Source organism: Bubalus bubalis, chromosome 13 (assembly GCF_019923935.1).
Source record: "Bubalus bubalis isolate 160015118507 breed Murrah chromosome 13, NDDB_SH_1, whole genome shotgun sequence".
NCBI lineage: Eukaryota > Metazoa > Chordata > Mammalia > Artiodactyla > Bovidae > Bubalus > Bubalus bubalis.
This window is the reverse complement of record NC_059169.1, coordinates 509993-519335: the sequence shown is the minus strand read 5'-3', so window position 1 is coordinate 519335 and position 9343 is coordinate 509993.

Here is a 9343-nt window from a genome sequence, read left to right as displayed (position 1 = left end):
CCCTTTTAAGACCCCTCCTCGGCTTTCGCCCCAGGTGCCTCCTGCAGATTCCAGTCCACAGGCATGGTGACTGGCCCTTTCCCCAGCGCGGGGCCTGGCATCGACCCATCCTGGTCTTAGAAATCATGGGGCACGCAGCCCACCGCCCACCGGTGCCCCCAAGCCCCTGTTTCCGCCCATCCCAGCCCCTGTGCCCCTGGACGGGGCAGCTTCTGGCCGGGGCAGGTGGCTCCCTGCACCCTCTCCAGTCCTTTCTGTGGGGCCCACACGTTCCTCCTCCCCGTCTCCAAGAGCACGTCTGGCACGTGCCCCCTGCCCCGGGCCCAGGCGCCCCCACAGCCTTGGTGGTGCAGGCTCCCGCGGCCTCTCCTCCTGACGGCTGCCGTCTCTGGTGGGTTCCAGCCGCTGTGTCCTGCCACATCCGCACACCGGCCTGATCCCAGCCCCACAGGAAACGCAGACCACGGACACATGCTCTTGGACTTGAACGTGATAGTACCCCGACCGGGGCAGCTGGGGCCAGATGAGACGGGGGTGAGCGTTAGACAAGAGGAGGCCTGTCCAGGAAGCGTGGCAGGAGAGATACAGAGAGGAAGGACCCCTCCTCAGGCAGCCAGCGGTCACGGCCAGAAGGCCCTTCAAGGGCTGCCAGCCCTGCCGCCAGCACCTGCCCGAGCCCCCTCCTCAGGAGCAAGAGGCAGCCAGACCCGTGTCCTTGGTGCCCCTCCACCAAACTCCAAATACCCGCTGCCCTGAGTGTCCTGGGTACCCTCGCTGGCCAGACGCCCTTCCTTCAAAGCCGATGATTGTCCGCAAGGGCAGGTCACGTCTGCAGCCAGGGAGGTGGCTGCGCCCAGTCGTTCCCCCAGGGCGGGGGTGTGCCCGCACGGCCCCCCAAGCCGGCGCACGCCCACAGGGCCCCCGGCGTCCCACGGCCGGGCTGTGTGAGGAGCCAGCTTTGCAGCGCTGAGGTTGCAGGCCCCACGTGAGAACCACTGGCCCGAGGCCTGGCTCCTCGGCAGAGGCTCAGCAAGAGGCCCGAGGGCCCCCACCCGGGTGTGCACGCACCACCCCAGGCCCCTGTCTTCCTGCGGGACTCCCAGTTCTTGTTGCCTGATTGCAGGAGCTGCTGCCGCTTGGATAAGATGTGCTGTCTGAGCGCTTTAGTTCTGGGGGTGCCTGTCCCCCCAGGACTGACGGGGTGTTCAGGCAGCAGCACTGATCACAGTGAAGCCCCGGGGATGGTGGAGGGTCCCCACAGGTCGGGGTGGGCCAGCCACCAGCGCCCAGACCGCCCACGGGAAGCGTCGCAGCACGCTGCTCACACCCTTTCCCACAAAGTACGAAGTTTTGTTTATTTTTGGCTGAAGAATAGTTATGGGTGAAATGATATGATATTTGGAGTTGGCTTTAAATAGACTCCAGCAAGAGGGAAAAGGAAACCATGGCTGGGATCACAGGCAGAATCACTGAAGAGGGGTCTTTTCATGTCGGTTTGAATATTTCATATTGGCTTGGAAAGGTAAAGAAGAGACTTCGTGTCCCAGCCACTGGGGCAGCAGAGGACTGTTCCAGGGCCAGGCCTGTGGGGACAGCAGGACAGACGTGCTCAGAGGGTCCTCAGAGGTGCTTATGTGGGTCCCTGGCAGGGTCACAGATACACAATTAGGGACTGGGTGGTGGGCATAGAAAAGACCCATGTGAGGCAGCCTCAAGGCTTACAGTGACCCCACCAGACACCCCATCTCCACGTAGCACCAGCCTGGGAGCCTGGACTTCAGGGCATGTCATCTCCACGTCCCCTCCACCCTTTCCTCATCCCTGCGCGTGAGGTCTGGGGTGACTGATCTCGGGGGCCTCAGCCTGCGGCAGCTTGGAGCAAGGCTTGAGTTCCCAGCCAGAGACTGAGGCTGGGTCCCAGCAGTGAGCACCAGATCCTAACCACTAGCCCCGGGGTCAGTGACAAGGCCCTGGCCCTTCGGCTTTGCAAAAAGAATTCCCACAAAGACAGAAAGCAGTTACGTAAGTAAAATGTTTGTTAAGAGGAAAAAGAGTCCAGTACGCGTGGACAGACACGTGGGGGACTCAGGGAGGCACTCAGAGGCACTGAGTGGGCCCTCGTCGTGATCTGAATTACTTTCACGGGCTCTTTCTTCTGGGTTTCCTGTGGCCATTTTGATTTGCCTGGTTCACAGTCCACACTTGGTCTGTCTCAGGATCCTTCCACGTGTGCCCACATCTCTCAGACAAGGTGGTTTTACCGCAGAGGCGTCTGGGTAGAACATCCCTTGACATGACCCCCCCCTTTGGTCTCCAGGGAGACTTTCTGTGCACGTGTGGTCCAGAGGTCTCCTGACTTCAGGAATCAGAGACGTGTGGTCTGGCAGGGCCCAGCCTCCTCCCTTAATTGTTCTGTTGATCCTGTCTTGGAGTTTGTTCAACAGGGAAATGAACCTCCAACTGCTTTCCCCCAGGGGCTGGGCCATCAGCCTCCCGCTGCAGGACCACAGGGGCACTGGACTGTCCCAGGCACAGCAGGCCACACGGTCTCCCTGAGTGGGCCTCTTTTCAGGGCAAAGCACCCTCCCCAGGGCTGCAGGGGTGGGATTCAGGTCCTGGAAGCTCGCCTTGTAGGTGGGGACCGTGCACAGAGGGGCCGGGCGGGCTGCAGTCCGTGGGGTCGCAAAGGAGTTGAACGCGACTGAGCTACTGGACCGCAGCCGCTGGCCCGACCATGCCAGCTCGTGCACAGGATGGGGGAGAAAACCTTGGGCTGAGCTGGTGCCGGTGCCCGTGACTGAGCTACTGAACAGCAGCTGCTGGCCCGGCCATGCCAGCTCGTGCACGGAAAGACAGGGAGAAAACCTCAGGCTGATTTGGTGCCAGGGCCCATGACTGAGCTACTGAACAGCAGCCGCTGGTCCGGCCATGCCAGCTCGTGCGCAGGACGATGGGGAGAAAAGGGGAGAAAACCTCAGGCTGAGCCAGCGCCCAAGCTGCTCGGTCAGAGCTGAGGCCACCACACCCCCCACCCCACCCCCAGGGGCCCACAAGCCGGGCAGCAAGTCCTATCCCTGTCCTTTGAAGAAGAAAAACAGGTCTAGGGAGCTGACAGGTCCAAAGTGCTCCTGCCCTGCTGGGTAATTACGCAGGCGCTGGAGGGGAGGGGCGGGGGAGGGGGGCGGTGCGTGGGGGAAGGGGTGGGGGGCAGGGCAGGGTGGGGGGCAGTGACTGTAAAGCTGAGGCCCTTGCGGGCGTCCTGTCTGGTCACCCGCTGCTGTTTGTTTTGCCTCCTCCCTCTCTGACTACAGATGGCATTTTGGGGCTCTGGGCTGTGTCCTGAGCTCGGGATTTGCTTCAGGAGATGAGTTTCTAAGAGTGTTGCTTCTAAATAAGACACATCTTTGTCAGATACAATGAGCATCTTGAAGGACCATGTCGTGAAGCCCCTGGACACACAGGGACCACAGGGAGCTTTTGTAGCAGATGTGACGGCTAGGAGAGGGAGCAGGTTTAGGAGGCCCCCCCAGGAGGTGAGAGGGAGCAGCTTTGGGAGGCCCTCTGGGAGGTGCTGGGGAACTGGCAGACCCAACTTCAGGCCAGGCAGGCGTCCCTGGCCCATCCTCCTCATCTTCCTTCCATCACAGGAGCCCCACTGACCAGTGGCTTAAACAACAGGAGCTCATTTCTCCCCACCCTGGAGGCCGGGCCCACGGCCGCAGTGGAGGCAGACCCCTTGTCTGGTCCATACCCGGCCGCCTCCCCGTGTGCCCACGTGGTGGGCCCCTAGGCACGTCTGTGTCCCGATCCCCTCTCACGAGGACACAGGTCAGATGGGATTAGGGCCACCCTAATGATCTCATCTGACCTTAATCCCCGCTTTAGAGGCCCCATCTCCAAACATGGTCACGTTCAAAAATATTTCTACTCTTGAAAAATGGCAAGGCTCTCAACTTTGGGATTTCAGAGCAATAATATAAAGAGAAAATACCCCAGATGCACGGCATTCGGAGAAACCCAATGCGCATACACCTGGGACAGGGCTGGCGTGCTTGTCACTGAGTGTGGGGCCTGCTGACGTTCACGCCAGCTCACGCGTGCTCACGTGTGTCTGCATGCAGGTGTGACTGGTGTCCCGGCTGGCAGCCCTGTCCCAAAAGCCTCTGGAACTGTGACCTGGTTCCCTCTGGCCGAGAGGAAAGGTGATCTTTCTGCCTTGAGGGTTTCTCTGAAGGCTGTTCTTCCAGGAAGGACAGTCTTGAGCTCTGTCCTGACGGTCTGAGCGCAGCCTCTGCCGTCTGCACCGTGGCAGCAGCTCGAACCCAGGTCCCACTTTGCTCTCCACTCAGGTCTCAGGGTGAGGGCCTCGGGACGTCCCAGGTCAGGAGCTGGTCAGGTGTGGGCACCCTGAGGCCGTGGGATGTCCTGGTGCGTGTCAGCGCCCCACGCCAGGAGCCGACCCCAGAGCGTTCACTTTAAGAGACACACAGGTGCCGGAGCCAGGGTCACACCAGGATTTCAGGCAGACACAAGAGCAGGTCCTGCGGGGCCTCTGTGAGTGGTCATTAGCCACCGGGTCTCATCCGGGACATGGTGATGGCCGGAAGGGCGAAAGCAAGTCTGGACCATACGTTTTACTGGAAGAGTTTCCTCTGCGGGGAGGGGAGGACTGGAAGCTGGGGTTAGCAGGTGCAAACTATTATAAGCAGAGTGGGTGAACCACAAGGGCCTACCGCACAGCTCAGGGAGCTGTATTCAGCGTCCTGGGATAAATCATCATGGGAAAGAGCGTGAAAAAGAATGTGTGTGTAACTGAATCCCCTTACTGCACAGCAGAAATTAACACTGTGACCGACTTCACTCCAGTAAGTTAAATTTAATAAATAAAATTTCCCTAGCACAGAGAGGGTGTGTCCCTCCCTCTCTGAGATGCTGGGAGACTCTCTGAAGCCTCTGGGCAGGTTTGCATTCCGATGCCTTCTTGGGGTTGCACCCGTCTCTGAAGTGCGGATGTGGAGGAGGGTCCCCTTGTGGGGAATGTCCCCCGGGAGCCGGTCTGCACGATGCCACTTCCTCTCGTGGAGAAGACAGGAGTTTCACTTCTCCTGTGTGTCTCAAGGCCTGTGCTGGGGTCTTCCTCCCAGATTCCCGGCAAGTTCCCGGAGCTGGACGTTCTGCCCACAGATCCCGGAGAAGGAAACTGCTCTCTTGGCCACCCACCTTTGCGGGAGGTTTCCGGGGCTGGAGAACGCTTGGTTGTTGGGTTTGTTGTGAGGCTGGGGTGCGGCTTGGGGGTTTGGGGGAGCACAGACTCGCAGTCCCGGGGGAGCGACACCTCTGCTAGAGCTTGTGGTGGCCCCGAGACCACCTCCCTGCCTGCAGGGCTGAGACCCTGCCCCCTGTGGGCTCTGGTCCTGTGTCTTCTCCAACCCCTCCTGCTCCGACTTCCCAGAAGCCCCGACGGGCTGGACTTTGGAGCATATTTCCTTCCAGACTTTGTAACCCGTGTAGGGAATAGAACAGCAGGTATGCATGCACACACATGTACAATGCACATATACCCTACACATCTGTACATGCGTGTACACGTGCACACACACACTCTATTTAACGGGCTGTCATTCTATACGACGTTGGAGCCACTCTTGAATCCTCAAGCCACCCTCACGCATCGCCCAGCCCTGCCTGTCCTGGCCCCTCTCAGAACGGGAGTAAGTGTCAGATGACCCGCCTCCATGCGCCTCAGTGAGATCTGGAGTTAATCACAGGAGGAGGTGCCCCCCCGCAGGAGTCCATCCTTACGGCCCATCTATGGACAAGACCCTTATGCACAGGGGCTGCAGGGGAGCAGTGACTGTGTCCACACGACCCCCAGAGGCAGGGACCCCCGCTCTGCCCCCACCCGCCCTGTGGGCACACTGGGGTGGCCCCTCACCAAGCGGGGGCCAGTCCTGGCCCCGAGCAGGATCAGCTGCAGGGAGGGGGTTCCCTGCACCCTGTGCGACGAGCAGATGAGCTTCGAGCACCCCGGCCGTCGCCCACCCCACAAGCCCCCTGCATCTGCACGCCCTGGGGGGCGGTGGGACCCAGACCCTGCAGAGTTCCTGGGCCTGCAGTGCCCTCTGGTGACGCTGGCCATCCGTCCCAGAGCTGAGTCTGTGCCCAGCGGGTCTGAGCCTTCCCTCTGCCCAGTGACCTCAGCCCGAGACTCGGGGACGGGCAGATGAGGAGGGCTGGTGGGTGCTGGGGCTGGTCAGCGGGGACTGCGGGCGCGGGGGTGGGTCAGCAGGGACCGTGGGTCAGCGGGGACCATGGGCGCCGGGGCGGGTCAGCGGGGACCGTGGGCAACGGAGTGGGTTGGCGGGGACTGTGGGCTCTGGAGCAGGTCACCAGGACTCGCAGGTCAGCAGCGTCACTGGGACGCGGGCAGGGCATCCTCTCCCTGCCTCCCGACACTGGGAGACAAAGAAGTGAGAGTCTCAGGTGAATTTAGGTTGACTTAGGAAACAGTGACACAGACGGGTGCCTGTGATCTTCCACGGTCACCACGGCCGCCGGGGCCCAGAAAGTCAGAACTTCTTGTCTCACTGTTGGCGTCCATTGGCAGAGCGAGCATGGAGGCCAGCATTTATTGTCTGGCTCCTTCAGGCTGTTTCTGAAAGACTTGAAATTCTTCCCTGGCCGAGTGTTTCCAGTGCGTCCACACCTCTGCCATGACCCCACCTGGCCTGCGGCTTGGTGATGAGTGGCACGAGTGTGCCTGGGCTCCATCCAGGTTCCTGGCTTGAGCACCCACGACCCTCTGATTTTGCCCCGGTTAAACCCCTTTGGGCCTCACCCGGGTTTCTGCCAAGGCGGCGACCCTGGAGGTGGGGGAGACCCGCCCCCTGGTCAGAGGTGTCTCATATAACCAACATGGAACCTGTAACAGGAGCAGAGTTTTGCCTGAGCCAGCTGAAGACTGTAGGTGGGAGCCATCCTCCCGGGTTATGCTAGGAATCCGTCCTGGAGAAGCACAGTTTTCTGCAGTTTTGTGGCTTGTCAGAACAAAGAACGTCAAACAAGTCAGGGATCCATTCTTCCACGGGTGAAAAAAAAAAGCAGCCTGTGGTATCTTAGTTCCCTGATGAGGGATTGAACCTTCGACCCCTCCATTGGAAGTGCAGCATCTTAACCACTGGACCTCCAGCAGACGGAATCCAACACGGATGCTCTTTACTTCTGGTCAAAGCTGCTGCTGCTGCTGCTGCTAAGTCGCTTCAGTCGTGTCCAACTCTGTGCGACCCCACAGACAGCAGCCCACCAGGCTCCTCGTCCCTGGTTTTCTCCAGGTAAGAACACTGGAGTGGGTTGCCATTTCCTTCTCCAATGCATGAAAGTGAGAAGTGAAAGTGAAGTCACTCAGTCATGTCCAACTCTTCATGACCCCATGGACTGCAGCCTATCAGGCTCCTCCGCCCATGGGATTTTCCAGGCAAGAGTACTGGAGTGGGGTGCCATTGCCTTCTCCATCTGGTCAAAGCATCTCTTTCTTTACCAGTTAAAGCAGACGTACTGTGTGTCTGATGTGTGGCAGGTGGGCTGTTTTAGAGGCATCGAGCCCAGGTTAACTTGTGGCTGAGCCGGAGGGTCTCCCCAAACGTGGATATGGAGCACTGCTCCCCTCAGAGGCTCGGAGAGTGTGGTCCCAGCCCTGACCTCGGGGGGACGGAGGCTGAGTTAATCACCAGCGGCCAGTGAGTTCACCCGTCCTGCCTGGGATCGGACCACCTGCAGGAGCCCGAGACGTGGGGCTGAGAGCGCCGCGCTGGGGACTCGGGGGCCGACGCTGCACGGGGGCAGGAGGCCCGCCGGTCAGGACTGTCCCGTCTGGGCCCGCCGGCCTCGTCGTCGGCCACTCACCCACCACCTTTCTAGAAAGCGGGCTGTGGGAGCAAGGTGTTCTGTCGGCTTCGGGAGCTGCCCCTGGGTGGTGGGAACCCCAGTTTACAGAAGTGGGGGTGTTGGGGGTCCAGCACTGCCTGCTGACCCTGGGGCTGAGCCCGAATCTGTGGGGTGGATGGTGGACGAAATGAACCTACTGCAGGACCCAGCCGGCGTCCAGGGAACCGCGGGGTGGCGGGCCGCGCGGGAAACCACGCCGGCTCTCAGTGTGGCGGGGGGAGTGGGGTTCCTGCTTCACAGGTTTGGGGCTCCTCCGTCCCTGCGGTCCAGGCCGAGCATCTGCTCTGAGCAGACCTCCAGGAGAGCCCCCTGCGCGCACGCGTGTGGGGTCACGGTGACGCTCCCGACCTGCAAAGCTGGGTCCTGTGACCATGACCCTTTGTCTCAAAAGCTTCCCCACGTGTGCTCTGACCTCTAACAGGCGGAGTCCTAGAGCTTTCTGAAAGACCACAGTCCTCGGGTGGTTCCAATGGAATCTCCCACTTGTTTTCTTGGATCAACGCTTGATCAGGTTTTTCTGTGGATATGAGAAAAGCCAGTTTCCTTAGGCTCTCGGTTCTTTCAGGGAAAAGGCCCGGTGCCTTCACAGGCCGCAGGGGGATCCACACACTGAGTGCCCTGGGGGCACCCCCTGAGCCAGGCCAGGCCTCGGGGATGGTCACACCTGCTCTTCTGAGAAGCCCTTCCTGTGCAGAAGGAGGGGGACACGGGGACCCTGTCTCCTGCGTCTCCAGGCACCAAGGAGCGCGTCAGGATAGGCTGGACACAGGCCGGCCCCCACGCGCGGCACTGGGCTCTGGACCACCGGGCCCGGCTCCCACTGGTGGCCTCCCTGCCAACCCTGGTGGTGACCCCAGGCCCTGCTCTGGGCACTGCAGCCTCCCTGGATGTCCCAGGGGAGTGGCCACTGCCTGCCCAGGGCCCCGCTTCCCGGGGGCGGCCCTTCCTCTACCTGGGCTCTGCCCAGCCCACCGGGCATCTGTGCGTCCCGGGACAGCCACTGGCCTCGTCTGAGCCCCCGGGGGCCCCCTGCAAGTCCCAGGAAGGTGCTGGCCTCGTCCGGGCCCGCGGGACCCCCATGCACGTCCTGGGATGGCCGCTGGCCTCGTCCGGGACCCCGGGGCTCCCCTGCACATCCTGGGACGGCCGCTGGCCTCATCCGGGCCCCCAGGACGCCCCTTTGAGTCCCGGGACAGCCTCTGGCCTCGTCTGGGCCCCCGGGACCCTCATGCACGTCCTGGGATGGCCGCTGGCCTCATCCAGGCCCCCAGGACCCCCCTGCACATCCTGGGATGGCCGCTGGCCTCGTCTGAGCCCCCAGGGCACCCCCCTCCTCTGCTCCTGCTTCCTGACCTGAGACCCACCTCCCCCACAGCTGTCAGAAAAGTGAGGACCAGGT